Source organism: Epinephelus moara, chromosome 11, assembly GCF_006386435.1.
Source record: "Epinephelus moara isolate mb chromosome 11, YSFRI_EMoa_1.0, whole genome shotgun sequence".
Classification (NCBI taxonomy): Eukaryota; Metazoa; Chordata; class Actinopteri; order Perciformes; family Serranidae; genus Epinephelus; species Epinephelus moara.
The window spans coordinates 14320898-14339707 of NC_065516.1; positions in this window are offsets into that span (position 1 = coordinate 14320898).

The window sequence follows — 18810 nt, forward strand, 5'->3', positions numbered from 1 at the left end:
CCCTTAGCTAATTAACACAATGTAAAATTCCATAGGCTCATGCTAATAATATTAGCATGTTGTATTTGTGGGGAAAATGTGTCCAGATAGACACAAATACTTTGTCTGTGAATGCTGCGAGTTATAGTGAAGCTGATTTGTGTACTTGTGTTTGAAATTGTATTATGCCATATTTAATGTGTGTTTTGGGTGTGTTTTGAATCAACTCAACTTTACAGGGCTTCACAGAAATCCTGCTGCCGACTAGTGTTCTGGAGGTGTAACTGCAGAGTGACACAGACACACCATCGCACAAGTGTAAATGCTCATAACAGCGTAGGCTATGGTGTAGGCTGTGAATAGAGCTGCAGCACCACCATAAATCTACCATAATTCAGAGAAGAACAGCAACCAAAAACTGTCCACAAATTGGAGAGACAATGAGGTCCAGGAGTTCCTCACCCTCTAAGCGGAGGACGAGATCAACTACCATATAACAGGGATAGTAAATGATTGTTATTGCGATGTTATGCCTTTGTTATTCTAAAACACGCTGCCTGACACATATGTTATATGTCACCCTAGTGGCCGAAGCTATTATGTAACAAGTCACACCTGTCATGCCTTTTTAGCTCTGAAACACAGGCGTGCTGTCTAAAATCACAAACTTGGGTGGCATCATGTTTGTGTTGTTTAGTTCTTTATAAAAAAGCAAAGGCAGTAAAATAAAGGCTTTTCATTTCGGCCCTTATCAAGGAATATCTGTGTAAAAAAGGCTAATGTTAGTTCTGTCAGTGTTGCTGCCATTGTTAGCGCTGTTAATTGTGTGAGCACCATTGGCTGCTAGCTGCCTGTTAAACCTTGTTCACGTTCCCTGTGCAGACTACTCCACCCCAGACTTTGATTCATAAATATGCTCTGAATATTGCATACAGCTCCTTTAAAATGCTTTTGAGAATGAAGCAATGCAATTAAGGGTCACTATTTATCAGAGTTGTTTTGAGAAAGTTGCTATGCTTGTGTTTGATGTCTCACTTTGAAGCCTCTTTGAAGCCTCTCTGCTAAAAATCTGACAAACCATTAGCGGCATGTGCAGCTGTGAACTGCCTAAATTATATGGACTAGATATGGAGTTAAAAGAAATAACAGACATAAGTTTTGGTTTTTGTAAAGAAAAGAGGTTTTGTTCTGCCTTCTGGGTAGAAAGTGTTGAGTGTTTCTAAAAGCCACTGTAGGATGTTATTATTGTTTGTTCCTAATGCTCAAGTTTATCCACTTGATCTTATTCTATTATTGGATACATACAGTGACATGTGCCCTGAAAAAGAGCAGTACCACTGTGTTACTCTTTTTACAATAATGAAAGCTGAAGGTAACAAAGAAAGCAATGATAGATTCTAAAAGTATTTAATAGTCCTAAACTCAAGGATACACCAATAACAGCACACAAGTGGACAATACATACTTCAAGTCTTCAGTCTTCAGTACTTGAAGCATTTTACTGGACAGATGGTTGTTTCATAAAAACAGGCTGTCTTTGCAGTAGAAAGACGTAAATACTTTTGAATATTGTGTTACATGACAGAAGCAACAAAAAAGGAAAAGGGATGTGGCATTCACTTTTGCTCAGATGGTACAACTACCAGAATGCAATGCGCCATACCGGACCAATAAACACCTCAGCTGGTGGGTGACATAATGCCAGCTCGTCTGTTTGACACAATGGTGGCCGGCTTGGGACAAAGGATCTCATATTACAGTTAAACGGTGAGCAAAAATATGTTTCTGAAAACATTTGAGGTGAGAAATTGGCAATGACGTGACAAAATCTACTAATTTTAACATTTGATCGAACTGTGGTCTGAGTTTGAAGGTGCTTTCACATCTACCTGGTTTGGTTTGGGCCAATCAACTCAAGTTTGTTTGCCCCGTAAGTGCGGTTTGTTTGGGCAGGTGTGAACACAGCAATCGCACTCTGGTGCACACCAAGACAAAAGGACCCAGACCTACTAGAAGAGGTGGTCTCGGTCAGGTTACAATCAAACTCTGGTGCGGTTCGTTTATGGGTAGAACATGTTCCGACCTCAATCCAAGGCTAACTATGTGTGTACGTAGTGGCGGCATGTATGGCAGGCAATACGAAAATGCGGAGGTACAATCTGTAGTTCGAGCAACAACCCCAGAGCCAGCTCAGCAGGGAGATCTGGGTGCTAAAAAGATTGAGAGAAGTTGACCATGGTTTATTAACACATACTACCCACATCATTATGTTACGAGGCAAGCTGAAAATCTGCAAAGTATCCCTTTAACCATGAGGAAACTGTAAGAGCATCTTTAAAGAGATCTCTAAAGCATTAAAAAAGTTGCCTATCCATTCAAGACAACATATAACATTATAAATGACATCAATTAGTTCCTCTTTAAATGCTGCTCAAGTGAAACTAGTTTCTGTGTATTGACTGATATTGATATTTCAATACATTCCTTTTCCATCACTTGCAAACTATTGGATTCTGCTAATGAGGACTTTCTTGAAACAGCAAATGACCTGTTTTCTTTTTCTCCCATCAAATATTAACCCAGCATCCTTGCCAATAACCCTGATGAAAGTGTGTGGTAAACTGGCATGGCAACCAAAGAAAACACAGCTAACCGGGTTGATATTGACATTACGTCTGCCAAACGCTGGCACCGCAATCAGCCGGGGCTGAGGAACCTTGATGAAAAATGACATCAAATCAAGAAATCTAATTTTCAGTCCTTCTAGTTTGTGCACTGGCCGCGAATAAAAGGGAGTATTATCAAAAGAGCAGTGAAGGAAATGTACAAATGAATTTCTGAATTGTGCACCTTTAGGTTACAAGACCTTGAAATGATTCTAATTTATCGTAGTGGGTTATTATTTCACAATTACTTGGATCTCATTCAAACAGGAAGTAAATTCTATTAGCAGCCTCAACCCGGCTCTGATGAAAGTGGAAAATGTTTTCTTCCTCGCTGCTCACATAATGTTGTCCTTGAGAGAAAATGCATCAAGTGTCGGACAAGAATACATATGGATGGCCTTTATCTTGATGCTCAAAGGTTAGTAAATTAAATTCAGTGAGTTTTCAGTCGAAGGGCATGATTCTCATTTAATTTGACCACACTTTGAGCAAACACCATTACGGGCAGCAAACCAATACGCAGGCCGACAATCTTTAAAGGGAATCTGATTGATTTTCTGAGGAATAAGCTATTATCTACAGTCAGTGGTCTTTAGATGAGAAAGGGCCTGTTAGAAAGGACACAGCAGAGAGCCGAAAACAAATGATGTGATGTGGTGGAAAGTTACTAACAGCTTCAAGCTCCTTTTTTTGACATATTAGATAGCAGAACATGTCAAAGACGGACATCGAGACAATTCACAGACTCATCAGACTTCATGTTTCTACATTTTTCTTTAAGCAGTTCAGTCACATAAGACAACATACATGAATCAAAAGGAAATGATGGTAAAAAAAAAAAAACTGCATTATTCTGGGTTCTATGTTTATAACCTCCAAGTCCTGAAAAATTATATCTTGTGAGAACAAGATCCATATCATTTGTGCACAAGATATAGAAAGATCATCTTTCAGGACTTTAGGGCTGCATATAGACCTGTGTTTTCAGGGAAGGCAATGCTGGTCAAAGGTTTAATCCACCCTTTTGTCCCAGACTGAAATATCTGAACTACTATTAGATGGATTGCTTTGATATGTTTTACACATTCATGATTCCCAAAAGATGAATGACTTCGGTGATCCCCAGACTTTTTCTCGAGTGCCACCACGAAGTTGACATTTTTATCTTTAGTGAAATATCTCAACAAATATTGAAGGGATTGCTGAAAGTGTCCAGAAGATCAATCCCAACAACTTTGTGATTCCTTGACTGCAAGCCCCCAGGAACAGCGCTGGGCTTTCAAGCTAATTTGACATAGTGGAAAAACTGTAGAAATACAACCTTCAGGTCCATCATGTAAAGCAATGGGGCCCAAAAGGACTTTTTCACATATACTTACACTGTGACAGAAACTTAGAAGTGAATCAGTGGATACATTTTTTTGAGTGTTAATTCCTGCAAAATTTGTTTTACTATCTGGATTTGATATGTTTGGTATGATAACATTTCAAAAGTCTAGAGAAGCCGCACACACAAAACATTTTTATCCACATTCAAGTTAGCTGATGGCTAGACCTGAAGTTACTCACTCTTCTGGCAAAAGTCTCTTGTGCACAGGTCCACCGCAAAGCAGCGCAGAATATGCAGGTAATTTTACACATGGAAGTAAAACTCTTTTGGCTTCATGCGCCACCACGCAACTTCCAGGAAAAAACAGGGCACCGCCTCTAACACTGCATCCAGTTCTCTTTATACATCCATGCTGGACCGTCCATCTCTCACCATCATTTGCTCAATTTGTACACATCTTTGGTTTCTGACTAAATATCTGGACATCGGCTCTTATGAATTAGTGCCACTACCAGTTAGTTTATGAAAAGAATTATGGTTGGGGGTTCTTGTAACGTGACATGACGTGATGAGGTAATGTGACCTTAAAACTTAAACAAACATAAAAATAACTCAACAGTGACTTTTGAGTTTACACAGGATGGAACACAAACCCTGGATCCTGGATCAAAGTTCCATATTTGTCTGACCTATCCATCACCCTGACCACCTCTATACGCAGACTTCATCTGTCTTTATCTTATGTGACCAGGCTTCCTCCTTCGCCCCTGTCATTTGAAAGCAGACAGCCTGTAGCTCATAGGTCATGTGATCACAGCCTCAAGGTCCATGATTACACTATGGTGTATTAATTTTTAGGTATAAATATGAACAGCCTGATTCAGTAAAGCATCACAGGGCTGATAGTATGGCTGAATTCTTGTTTGTTTCATGTTGATCTGCCTTTTTAAAGTTCATTAGAATAAATTAGTGGTTTGTTTTTTACAAGATTGATTGAAAATTCAGGCTCTGGGGAATCCTAAGGTGACAGGTAGGGGTGGAAGTTGGGGTGCAAAGCTTTGTTTGAAGGTCTTCATCCCAGTTACTGAGTAATAGTAGAATGCCATCCATTCAATACTGTATTAGAGTTAACATACTGAGGTGTATCCTAAAGAAACAACAAGCCCTTCCTTTAATTTGGAAGTTATTACTTGACGTAATTGAAGTATACCCTGTATCCACCTGATTTAAAGGAATGTCTTTTAACATCATGAATCTTTGTGTTCTTTATTAGAATATAGTAAAATAAATCCACTTCTGGTGCTGCAATACTCCCCAAATTTAACTAGCCGTGAAATGGAACTAAAGATATTATGAGAGAACGATAAAATATCTACTGATTCGCCTTTCTTTTGCAGGATTTTATTACAAGAAGCCTCTAAGCTTATCTAGTTATGGTACAATTGCCTAAAATGGTTTTTACTACTTATTCATGACAATTGTTTTAATTTTTACTGCATGAGTGAGGGGAATATTCTTTACTCATCCATTAAAGTTGTATGTTGGGGAAAACAGCTGAAGTTGTGAATATAAACGCTGCGTTCAGGTTAACACATGAAATCAAACACTGTTGGGCGTTTGAGCAGACGTGGACATGTGGTAAATGAACTACATTATATGGGCATTGAAGTTGGTTAATGCCCCAAGGAGTGGAGAGGCTTTCAGTTCACTCTGAGGCGTAATGGATTATTTGGATTGTCTGGCCCCAACGGGTCTGAAAGAGAAATGATCTCAACTGTTGTTTTTTTTTCAATCAGTTAAAAGACTTTACAACAATATGTTGATGGAGCGGGGCAATCTATTTGTGTAGTCGGATTTGTGTCTAGAATATTTCAGGCTATCTACTTAATTTTTCTCCTTTGGGAGTCAGAGAAGCTATTAATTGCACACACCTGTTTGCCTTACACACACCTGGCTCAGTGAGTTAATCAGTGCATGCCTGAAATATCTGCGAGGCAAGTGAACATGTTGTGCTGTAGCGCTGACTGGCATATACTGATGGGTTTAGCACCCCATCATGACAATAAACTGAGTGCAGCATGTTGTTTCCATAGTTAAATTTTTTTTCTGTTGATCCGTCGTGTCTCCAGAGGGAACAGAGAAATGCCTAAGACTCCAACCTTTAACATGAATGTAAACAGTGTGTGACTGCAGCTTCAGCTCAGGGACTCATTACGCTGCAGAAGCTGCCACAGAGCGCAGACATTCAGAGACACAACATCGCTTTGCACAACTCAGTTTCAACTCCTCACTTTGCTACTTTCATAGTTTGAAATTTTAGACACATTTTGCTCGTTTGCAGAACCCAGTGCATCTATCACATAATATTTTACCAGCATACTTGCCTCGGGGTTCTGCTTAACGCCAAGTCTTCCTTACACTTGTAGCACCTTGATGTATGGGGGATAGGGAAGCTATCGCTGCATATGCAATGATGTTCATTGGAGTCAGTAAATGTCACATCAAACTTAGAGGTAGAAATGAGCTGATGTCCTTTAAGCGTTTTTAAAGAAGTGAGTCAGACTGTAATGTATTCTGCCTTTATGAATTTCAAATCAATGTGGGTTTATATATAAGTCATTTGTTATTGGCGGTTGCTAGGAGGGCTTGTAATTTCCCCTGGCATGACTTCAGACAGAATCCTGATGGCAGTCTTGATGGGTCTTAATGGAAGTTCAGTGAGGAGAATGAACTGAATTTGCATGTTGACAAAAGATGGGAAGGAAAAAAGATAATGGAGGTACTGTCCCAAATCAGAGGCTGGATCCTCCAAAGTCCACATTTGTTTCTGTCACAAAAGGCTGACAAGGCCTGTCCAGAGCCAAGAAACACTGCATTATTCTGCCAAATAAGGACACGGTTTGTTTGAAAGAGACTAGTCCATACAACGTGTTGTTGGACCGCGTCTAAAGGCAGAAGTGTTTGTAGCTATGAGACAAAAAGCATATAGATTGAGGCATAGATTGAGTGTCACTGCCCTCCTCTGTCTACACAAACAGTGACTGAAGTATCAAAGAAAACCTCACCCACGAAATGATCATTTGCTTATCAATTCCTCACCCCACGTTGAGCCTTGTCTCACTTGGAAGTTGTCAACATCCAGCGCTTGAGCAGTGACTTGCGGCTTCAGGAACAAACGAAAAAGGTGTCTTTTAATGTAAGCATGATACAAGACTGGTGGTTATAGTTTAAGGGTGCCCAGTGGTGTCAAGAGGAAATGCGGCGGGACAAGGATAAAAGTTTAGGTGGCGAAAGTCCAACTGAGACGGGGTGGTGGATGGGTCCAACAAACACTGACTTGCACTCGAGAGAGTGGTGTTCGCGTCTGTAAGATTCTAAAGCCAAACCCTGTTCTTTTTTCCTAAACCAAACCACATGCTTTTGTTGCCTAAACCTAACCACGTATTTTTGTTGCCTAAACCTAACCATGTATTTTTGTTGCCTAAACCCAAACATGTGCAAGTTGTTGAAGGAATAAAAAACGTCAGTTTGAGGTGTTGTTCCGACGTAGTGCATTTATTTTGAAAGAGACTCTATGTAAACGGTAAATTTCCTGTGTCCCTGAACGTCAACAACCAATGCACCAAGGGTACCTTGCATGTTGTATGTGGACATGGAAAGTCCATGAGTAAACGTCATTGTGTGACGAGGTCGACAGCAAACACTCTTGATGAATTGAAGCAAATGAAGGCCATGTTTAACTACAGCAAAATTGTATCAAAACATCCCTTTTACAAACGCTCACACAGCTTGTGCATTATAATCCAAGTCCCATTAAGGGCTAGGACAGATGCAGTGTCGTTTACTATCTGGAAAACGCCAGGTCCAGCACTGGGTGCTACTCTTTTATCTACTTTGTCCCAACGCTGAAGGGCGCGGAGGCAGATTTCACGTGACATTGCAAGCTATCATAACCAGCAATGCATCATAGCCTTCTTACCAGAAATCCTAAGTTTAGTTTAGTTTAGTTTATTTGCATATACATGTGTAGAAAATACAGGAAAAATAAATTAAAAGTTAAAAACATTGTGCAAGTTAGAAGCAAAAAATATCTTGTGAAGATACCTCCCCTATTAAATAGCAATTATACATAAAAAGAAGAAGACAGAAGCTTAGGTTGCATAACTAAACAAGAGTTCCAGACGAAGAAGTAATACAAAATTGTTAGAGCTGTACAATTTACAAAAAAAATGCTTGATGCTGATTGTAGGGATGGAAGACAATTGTTCCAAAGAGATGGTCCTCTGTATTTCAATGAATATTGATTTAGAGAAGTCCAACAAGAGCTGATCTTCATCCAGGCCTTGTTTCTTTAGGGTGTTTTAGGCCTAAAATGTTGTCTGTGGGACAGATGTAAAGCTTGAGGTATGCCTGCACTACAGTGATCAACTTCTCTTCCGTATTTATCACAGACTGATATCTATGAAAGAAAGTTAAGATATCTGCTTGCTGTGATTGGTTGTTTCTCGTCACATGGCATGCAGTGTGCATCGCTGCGTTCCAAAACTTGTCAGTCACATCCTGAAAAATAGTTGATCAGGAATGAAAAAGCCACTGCAGGGTGCAAATGATGAAATGTACTTTTTGATCATGGTATTTCCCCTGATGTTGTTAATCACTGGAAAATGGCTTTGACCTGCTTTTTTGTTACTGTTTTTTTTTTTTTTTTTATACGTGTACCACTAACCAGGTGCACTATTATCCACAATAACAATCAAGACTTTGCTTTAGATGTGTCTCAGTCGGCCTGTGTGCATGTAGAACAAGGGAGGAAATTTGGTTTTATTCTAGAGTCCAGTGTCAGTCAGTTTATGTTACAGTGTACGGATACAGTATTGTGAATTCGATTGAATGTGTTTAACAGTCCCGCAAAGTTGTTTATTGGGTAAAAACATGTTTATGGAAATTCACAGGTAAGGCCATGTGTAAAATTAACTAAGAGCAGGTAGGTGGCAGTTGATTTGTTGTTTTTTTTCCAGAGAAATCAGAGATGAATATGATTATGTGGTATTTTTAACATCTGAATCAGCTATTGTAATCAAGCCTAATCAACTGCCAGGGTCGTTGTGTAATGTTAAAACCTACGACACAACCTGTGCTCACTATCAAGTGCAGACAGTGAAAGGGGAAAAAGGATTGTCCTTGGCTGGATTTGTGATTTAAGAACAGCCAGCTTATGTCCTAAACTGTGGATGATGTTCATTTCTGCACAGCAACGTCAGCCTGTTGAGTAGAGACATAGTTAGTGTTTCTGCCAAATAGGCAAGAGTTAAATATGATGTGAATTCATGTTACGTGTTACGATTGCCCAGTAAAAATAAAGCAGCTCAGTTTGCAGGACTCATATTAACAGGTCAGGGTAGGTCCAGACTTTGATATAATTGCAGGTAAGGGTCGCGTCTGGTATTGATCTTTGCTGATGCGGGTAGGTGTGAGTTTGCAAAACTGTCACAACTCTTACCTTAAACTCAGGCACCGTGAGACTTGTTCCAGTTTACAACTTGCATTTACACTTTGTAGTCCATTTGAGGAACCTTCCTGGTGATTAACTTGAAAATGTCTGACTTTACGAGTTGACGTTGCACCCAAATGCATCATTAGTTTTAGTCTCTGTGAAGATAAACCATCTCATTTGTGGAAGAGGCACAGGTTCAACCTTGCCTTCAGATCCACCACTGAACTGATACACAGCTTGTAAACACGCTCCTTGGTGTTGTTAGCAAGCGATTACTTTGGCTAATTCGTTTTGGTCCTGTTGCTCATCTCTTGACAGCTTCATCTTTTATTTTCATCACTTGTCCTGCGTCGCAGGTGCAGGACACCAACATGGAGGGAGACGCTTTCAGTCTCTCAACACAAATATCTCCTATTGTTTAATAACAAGTGACACTCTGCAGATTGCTTATGGTTATTACTCCCACCTGGACTGTGCTTATATGAATAATATAATTAACAACGTTCATATTTGTGATTGCACGTAGAGTAAATGTTTGGCAGTGTGTGCCTGTGCAGAATAACAATATAAAAAAAACAGCGCTATGCATCAACTGATTACACTCAAAATGAAGCCACTTACTCCGACCACACACACACACACCCACCCACCCACACACACACACACACACCCTCCCCTGCTGTGGAGGATATTTTCAATTAATCAGGCTCTCTCATCAATAATTCATCGCCCCTGCAGCCAGTCACTCTTCTCCAGCCATTTAATGAGGCAGCTCAGCCAGAGGGACACCATCCACACATTACTCCTATTATAGTCAATGCTCAGGAGCAAAGCCACTGTGACCACTGCCGGTTATTAAAGTAATGCCATCATTTGTGCCTTCCAGTCAAATCAAAACCTGTCAAAGACTGTTTGCAAAAGGACACAAATGACAATAAGTAAACACCCCGAGAGCCACCGTGCCGCCATGTCACCTCTCAGTCACAGAAAACCTCAGGATGCTAATCTCTCTGCAGGAATTCAAGAGTCCAGAGGAGGTTTGTCAGGAGCGATGAATTATTAAAACCAACTTTGCTGTGACAGAGGAGAATGTCCCGGTTTGATAATATTTTTAAACGTGAAATTGCAGCCCAGATTTAAAACATAACCCCCAAGTGCCAGGAGAGCAGCTCTGAGTAAATCTCCGAGCTTACACATACGGTAAATTCCCTGACACATTTTGAGCTGTACCGTCTCTAAATTAGGTGTAGTGTTGTACAATAGCCTTAACATTTAACACACAGTTTTCTTCTTTTTGGCATTCATCGCAGAAAGTGATTAAACTAGAGATGAATTGGCCTTTCTAGTTAACTTCAAAAAATTACTCTGGCACTGAAGCGACATCCATTAGGTCTTTGATTTCACTGATACATTTGGTGATAAACAAACATCGCTTTGGTATTTATTTTTCACTTAATTTCTTTGCTGTCACAACACAGTGTTGTTGTCTGCATTTTAAAGTCACAGAGTGCTTTATCCTGGAAAGGCACAAACATCTGTAACTGTTTTTGGCTTGTAGGCAGTCACTTTACTTTCAGCATACTTGCCTTCCCCTAAGCAATTCACTACTCATGCTAACCACCCAGTTCTTCCAAACAAACTGCTGTGACTGCTTGTGTAAATTTAAACACACCATCTCCTTTGTACCAGAGGATTTCTTCTAAATATATCCTACTACAGGTGTGTAGAACAGAGAAGGCTTTTGTACAGGAGTATAGTATAAATGAGGAAGATCTGAGGAAAAGATTGGCAACCGCACCACAACTCCAGATGTTACCTTTAAGGGTACTTAAACCTTTCAAGACGTTATAGTTACATTCAGAGTTCTGGACTATAATGCAGTGTGTGTTTCCAAAAAACATGTGTTCAAACAGAAAGCAAAGCAAATTTGCCCCAGGAGTAACCCCAAAAAGCTAAATTTACCAACTGCTGACTGTAAGCTAGCTAGCAACAGACTCTGACTCAACTCAGAACTCTTTCCATCATTTCCCTCCAGTCTCCCCCTTTCTCCACCAGTCTCTGTATGCAAAAATGTGTTTTTTCCACTTTTTTTTCAATCACAGGACCTCTAAAATTTGTTTCCTTGTTCTGTCTAAACATCCAAACAAATATGTTACATACATAATAATTTTAAATTCTGCATTGTCTACATCCATGTCTGCAAGCTTGTGGTCATCCTCTACCTCACCTCTGTCAATGCATTGGTGATTCAGGTGAGTCAGTGCTCTGTAGCAGACAGAGTTGGGACGTCAGCGTTAGCACTAGTCGGCTGCCACACTAATGTTCCTACTATTCTCCGTGAGCCCGTGAGCCCGCGGCTCACGCAGAGCAGGGACGTTAGCGTTAGCTCCTGGAGTTAGCACTAGAGCTACTACGGCTACTGGAGTAACTTACAGCTATGGAGCGCTTCTACCAGCTCTTCTAGTTACTGAGCCTCGCCTCTATCTCAGCAAATATATTACATTTATTACAGGTACCATCATCATTGAAGTAGGCAGGGAAATAGCTAAACAACACATTTTACAATGCTAATTGCAAACGTTAGCTGGGCTGCCGGGCTACTCACCTAACACAACCATAACGCCTGACCCATTGCTGGGACAGAGCCGCTAATAACTCAAGCTCCGGACATTAACCCATGCTACGATTGTAACATTAAATTGAATTGAATCGACATAGCGACATGTGCCTAACATTACTGTAACACTAATTAAAACAGACNTAATATAGGCCTATATTTTATCTACAAGTGCACGTCACACACTGAGCGAGCCGCCTGTTAATGACGCTGTCAGCAAAGCAGTAATGATTGTGCTAAGTGGCTAATGGGCATGTAGCTACTGACATGTTTCAGATGATACGTCATGTTTGTAGTCGACCAATGAAGATGAGTTTACATATCACCTTGGGTTCATCCTTCACCTTCTCAAAATGACCCCACGCTCTGGATTTCCTGCCTGACATATTATTAACTAGCCTGTGTAATAACCGCAGGTACCAGCCCTGGAAATTAGAGGCTGACACATGTTGCGTCTTTAAGCGCTTTGAAACACGAGGTCGGATGCTGGGTGCTACTCTTGTGCCTTTTCTGTGCCAGCTTTCAAGAGCGTGGCGGCAGGTTGCGTCTGAGGTTCCTTAGCAACCGTAACAAGCATCATATAGCCTAATTACCTGAAATCCTAAATGTAGAGCTGATCTTCTTCCAGGCGCTGTTTATAAGTGTGTAGTCCTATCGTCTGTGGGACACATGTAAAGCTCTGGGTAGCCCTGCACTAACATGATCAACTTTTCCGTATTTATCAGACTGAATATTAACAGAAGAAGGGAGAGATATCTGTCGGCTGTGATTGGTTTGTAACCTGACTCCTGTCTGACTGTTGAGCATGGCCTCTTCCTGTGTCTGTCCTTTCAAATTAAATTTCCACATGGTCCAGTCATGAAGGTTTTGATGTATTTTGTCAAGGTGCAGCTTCTTATGGAGTTTGACTTTTTTTTCTGCGACTAAGTGACTAGTGAAATCTTGCCAGCTGATGACCTTTCTGATCAACTAACTTTTTTCGACCATCAGGGGGCAGCCCTATTGGACACAAAAAACATAAAGAGTCCTGGTTGAAACATACCTAAGTTTCCTTATAAGGCCCAGCCTTTGAGAGGAGCCTGTGTCTAAATCTAGTTCTAAGCTGGAACTGCTTCTGTGCATACAACTTTGTCAATTTGTTTCTAATCAAATTATTCAAATAGCATACTTTGGGATTCTGGGTGTAATGGGGGCCCAGCAGCTCACTTTTTGCCCCAGGGCCCCCAAGCAGGTTAATTCAGCCGTGGCGATGGTGGACAAACTGTCCTGTCTCCTGCTACAAGACACACATTCAGGCACTGTTTCCAGACTAAAATAGACAAAGCCAAACCTCTTTGTGCAGCTCGTCCTGTACCCGTCTGGTCATTTTTATCAAGGACAATTTAACAGTTGTTATAACCTACAAATCATCATCACTCTGCACCAGCAAAGATGACACCTTTTACAAGGCGGCAACACTTCAGTCTGTGTTTTCCTTTTTTCTTCTGTACCTGTGACAACTATAAAGTGCTGTTTCTTGTGCAAGGTTCTTAGTATGTATTTTTTCGATGAATCAATGCATAAAGGATTCAAATTCCCCCCCAGGAGTAGCAGTCATTCTGTTCCGGCCTTGTTCAATTTTTCGTATCATTTCTTAGCATCTCCTCACTCTTATATATTTTTCCTTTTTTTTTGCCAAGCAGGCCAAGAGCGACAATCTCTAAGGAACGCAACCATATGAGCAGAGAATCTGACCATCTGGCTTCCTCTGCAGCTAAAAATCGCGGGGGATAAGAGAAGAGTGACGAACGTCCCTCGTCTCCTGCTGCCTGTCAGTGTCAAGATGTCTCTTTTAAAAATAAAACACTGTCGTTGGAGGCTGTACAGAGCCAATAGTGTGATTGCACGGAGATGTTAAAAGTGAAGTTTCTTCCTTGAAGAAAAGATGAAGAAAATAAAAAGGGAAAGTCACCACAAGGGAATAATAACTCATTTTATGTTTGCGTTCTTGGACTGTATAGATAGCCATACCAGGTGGGACAGTTATGGGAAGGGGATGTTATACAATCTGTGTAGAGTATAATGATTGTCTTATCTCTGAAGCTCACAGTGCAGGAATCCCTTCGCCCAGTCTGGTCTCCTGTCAATTCTTTATTATAGGAAGTAGCTTTCTCATTTCCTCTCTATCAAACACCTATGAGATGAGAATATGTAAGTGAAGACATGGAAAGAATGCAATTCATTTCTAAAGACTTTCCAGCAATCTGTTGCTCTTCTGTAATTTCCAAAGCACACTGTGACCAATGTCATAGGGGCCGTTACTCCTCCTCAAGACATAAATTCCACTAATTTGAGATCAATGACTCATGCTTGATGTAATTAGGCCGGACGGGACGCCCCCACAAAAACTGTACAACATGCATTCATCCCCTTTTTTCTATCGCTCCTATCTGTCCTATTGTGTGTAACATAAAACATGAAAATTATCCCCTCGGCAGACATGCCCTGCCTACTCATGGCTCAGGAGAGCAGCGGCTGCGGCGGTGCTTTGACAGGCCGGTTATGGTTTCTGGGTCCCAGTAATGAAGGACTACTGAGTGTGTCATCCAGGAAAAGGGCCTCTCCCCTGTCTGTGTGTCGGCCAGCCAGGCCAGCTGGATTCAATCCCACACCTCAGAATAACACCAGGCCTCAAACGCTGTAGCACAGCCACTCTTTGCTTTAATAGGCAGAAACAGCTCATTAAATTACAACAGTGGCTAACCCTTTCCATAACAGAATTGGTAAACTCACATTAGTCAGACAACAGCTAAATCATTTCTTTTTATCTCTTTTTCCAGCTTACACATCATTCTGCTGGTTTCTGCACAGCCAGCAAACCACAATGGTTGAAATAGGAGAAACAGAGGAGCGCTGCACAAAGTCATCCAACAGTGGCTCAATTTCCAAGAGTCGGAGAGCTCCGTCTGCCCTGCAAAACTGTCTATGATATACAGAACAAGAGAGGGGATTAACCAAAATGTCAAGGGAGACAGGTTAAGCTGGTTTATACTGAAGGGTCTCACTTCCAAAGTCAGAAAGTCAGAAACTTCTCAGAGCAAAGTCCTCAGTCAGGACTTCATGTCATGTTGCTAAGCAGGGGAAATTCAATTTTCACAGACTTTCATTTGACTTTCAGACAGAGGCATGGGCACAAAAACTCTTTAGCCTTTGGGAATAAAGTAAACTGGGCTATAAAATTATGTTTGCAAATAAACAAATGGGGGAAATTAGAAGTGAAATGCACCAAGGACCTTGAAATCCTCAGAGAACACATTATTAATCGTACAGCTCTGCAGCTAATGTGGAATCATCTCATTTTGACAAATTCAGTGATGATATATTCTGTCAAACTGGGAAAAAAATTGGCAATGAGGACTGTGTAAAGCCTTAAGGAGTGTTTGTGGTACACAACTGTGAGCCTCAGCACAGAGATCCGCCTGGAGTGAAATTCAAAATGCCTCATCTGGTCTGATTTCCCTGCGCTATAAGACCAGACTGGGCTTCATTAGCAGTTGCCGCTGTTCTTTATTGGCACGGAAGATCCCATTTTCACTACAGAAATGACTTGCCACCAGCTGCAAATTGACAATGCGCCATATTTCCTCGCAAGTCAACTCTTATTAATGGCAATTCCCGGGATGTGCGCCTCCCCCAGTATCCACACACAGCAGTGTCATCAGCAGGTAAATTTGAACAGTGGGATGTGAGGACCTCACAGGCGTTGTTTACCAAAGTGAAAATGACTAAATATAGGAGAGTGGCACCGCCAGCTGCTTACACCTTGTCAGTAAAGTCTGGATGCATCCGTCTTCTCTGTCATCTGAAGGACACGAGCCATGCCTGTCGAATTCTTATTGGAGTTTTAAAACTCTTAACAATGATGGTGTTGCTCTCCATCAGCGGGCTAATTCTCCAGCACAATAGCCTTACACGGTATCGATGATTACTCCTCTCCAGAATATCAGGCTGCTCTCTGACTGATGGCGGCTGCAGCAAAGGTTAATTAATGAGCAGTGGCAGGAGCGATGGCTGCCGGCGAGGGAGAGGCTCTCCCGGGACTTGGACTCACCAGTGGCGAAAGATAAAGGTGGAACAGCGGCGGGTATGACTACTCAGCTGAAATTGAGTCTGCTTTTCTTTCTGGATAACCTCCATGTGCTTAATAGTCTGAGAGCGCTACTTGATCACTTCCCCGTGCTGCTGCATGGAATTAGATTATAATGCAGCTTTTCATCACTCTCTATATAAAACCTTATTTCATGCAATGATTACGTATTGGTTATCAAACATCAAAGATAATCTACGAGGCAACCTCTGAGCTTAAATTAGTTCTGCAAATCTGCTCCTTGTGATCAGACATCAAAAGGTTTACATAAAGCATATTTGTCTTCCTGTGCAGCAGCGGTGTTTATTTCCAGATGGGAAATAAATACTCTGACATATAGCTTTATTTTTATCCTCTTTCTAAGATGCCATTAAATTTCATTGGTAGAGATTATACACTTAATGTGTGAACTAGCTTGATTAGCTTTATGGGGAAGATTAATGTTATTTTGTGCCATCCTGTTAAAAAGTGGTGATAAATCTGTTCCATCTGAAAAAAATAAAATAAAATCAGTAATACTTTCTTTTAAGGCAACCTTTATAAAGGGTTTAAAATAAAGGCTTAGTAAATGATGAATAAATCAATTACCAATGCTTTATAGATCAGTTATGACACATTAGTAAGAGCAACTTTTGGGTTGCCAGGTTGTGAAAAGTCCCTCTAGTCAGTTCATTCATAATTTACACATTTCTCATTTTCTAAAAACCAAAAAGAAGTCTGCAGTTATACATGTTAATACGTTCTTAAAGGTCCAGTGTGTGGGATTTAGGCGGATATATTGGCAGAAAAGCAATATAATAAGAATGTTTTCTTGAATGTATAATCACCTGAAAATAAGAATCCTAGTGTTGACTGTTTTGGTCACCTTACTGTACGTTCACACCAACAGCGACTAGAGCCAAAACAGCGGAAGTCATTCATTTTCAATGCGAGCCTGGTCGTCAGCCGCGCGTCTTGGGCTACCAAAGCGATCAGAGCGGTCCAGAGGGGAGTTAAAACTCGTTTAACTTTATGGTAATAAGCTCTGACACAGTTCAACGACAACCAATTGGAATGCTGACGTGCTTCGATGAAGCAGGTCCCAGACAACAAGCCATGTAACTTTGGTTCCTACAGCACACTTGTTCCGACAGTGGATATTGAGAAGTTTATTACTTGCGTTGGCGCCCACTCAGTCCTTTATAATGTGTCGCTGTTTGGTTACAGAGATCAAAATAAAAGAATGAGGCCTGGGACCGCGTCGCAGGGGTAGTTGGTTGGTCTGGTGAGTTTTAAAGTGTGTAATGTTAGTAGTAGAGGAGAGAATTGCAGGCTAATGTTGCCACATAGCATGCAAGTCTTCCTTGCTTGGTTTGAATGGGATGACATACGTTTTCTGTTTTCATTGACCAAACACAACTTTCTGTGGGCCAACTATGAGCTTTTATGACTGGACAACAGCAAGCCAGTAGTCCGCTTTGTGGCTCCTTTAAATTGACAAGCACGATCGAACGTTCAATGATTCACGTGATGAGCGACTAGAGCAACCTAAGCTGCCACAAATATTTTTGACAGTCGTGCTTCTTGGGCATCCGCGAGAGACTTTGCCTCTTTGGAAGCTTCTGGTTTGAACGTACAGTTAGAATGAGCCGTTGATTTCTACGTAGGGAGCAGGTCCTTGTCTATCAAGATCACCAGGTTGCACCGCCATGTTTCTGCAGTAGACCAGAATTAACAAACCAAACGCTGCCTCTAGATAAGGCCATTTGTGTTAGTTAGCAGCCCCTTTGCGACAATTGTGTCAGAAAACAACTGATTTTTTTTTAGCATTAAAATGCTTTATTTAGTGTTTTTACCGGTTTAAATTAGCAGCTCTATTTGTATTGGAGAGAAAGAGACCTCTTCGGATAATTCAGCCCCCGGTAAAAATCTCCTGAATCTCTGGATCAGAAATAAGGTGAGCTCACATTAGCAGGTGCTGGGCTAGCAGAACAGCATCAGAGAAACACTGACTTGTAACGTGAAACTGCTTCATTCAGCGTTTTTACCACTTTTAATCACCTGGTCCATTTGTTTTGGAGAGAAAGAGACCTCTGCGGATAATTCTGCTCCTGGTACAAACCTCCTGAATAATGAACACTAAAGCAATCCTAACCGGGAGAAGTTTCAGCTGGTTGCAATCCGCAGTACTCACCACTAGATGGCACTAGATCCCCCTAAATCTTATAACATTGCTCCTTTAATAAAGGGCTAAAAACATTAATTCAGCAGTTAAGCATGTCGTTTAAGTCATTAATAAATGGTCATAATTGTCTTACTTTCCAATAAGCATCAGATTTCACAACCTGGCAACCCAAAACCTGTTCTCAGTCATATCTTATACTATATAAAGTATAAGTAAATGATTATTTAACTATTAATGAAGTCATTATACAACCTATAAACTTCATATAAAGGCTGACTTATTGGATATAGTGTCATAAAATATGAATCCATTAGACATTCTCATACAGTAGCTTCATTGATTGTAAATTAGCCATTTACTAATTATTTACAGATCAAGTCATTAATAAGATTATTTTTAGGGGGGATGTTGCTGGTTGTAAAAATTCTCTCTTG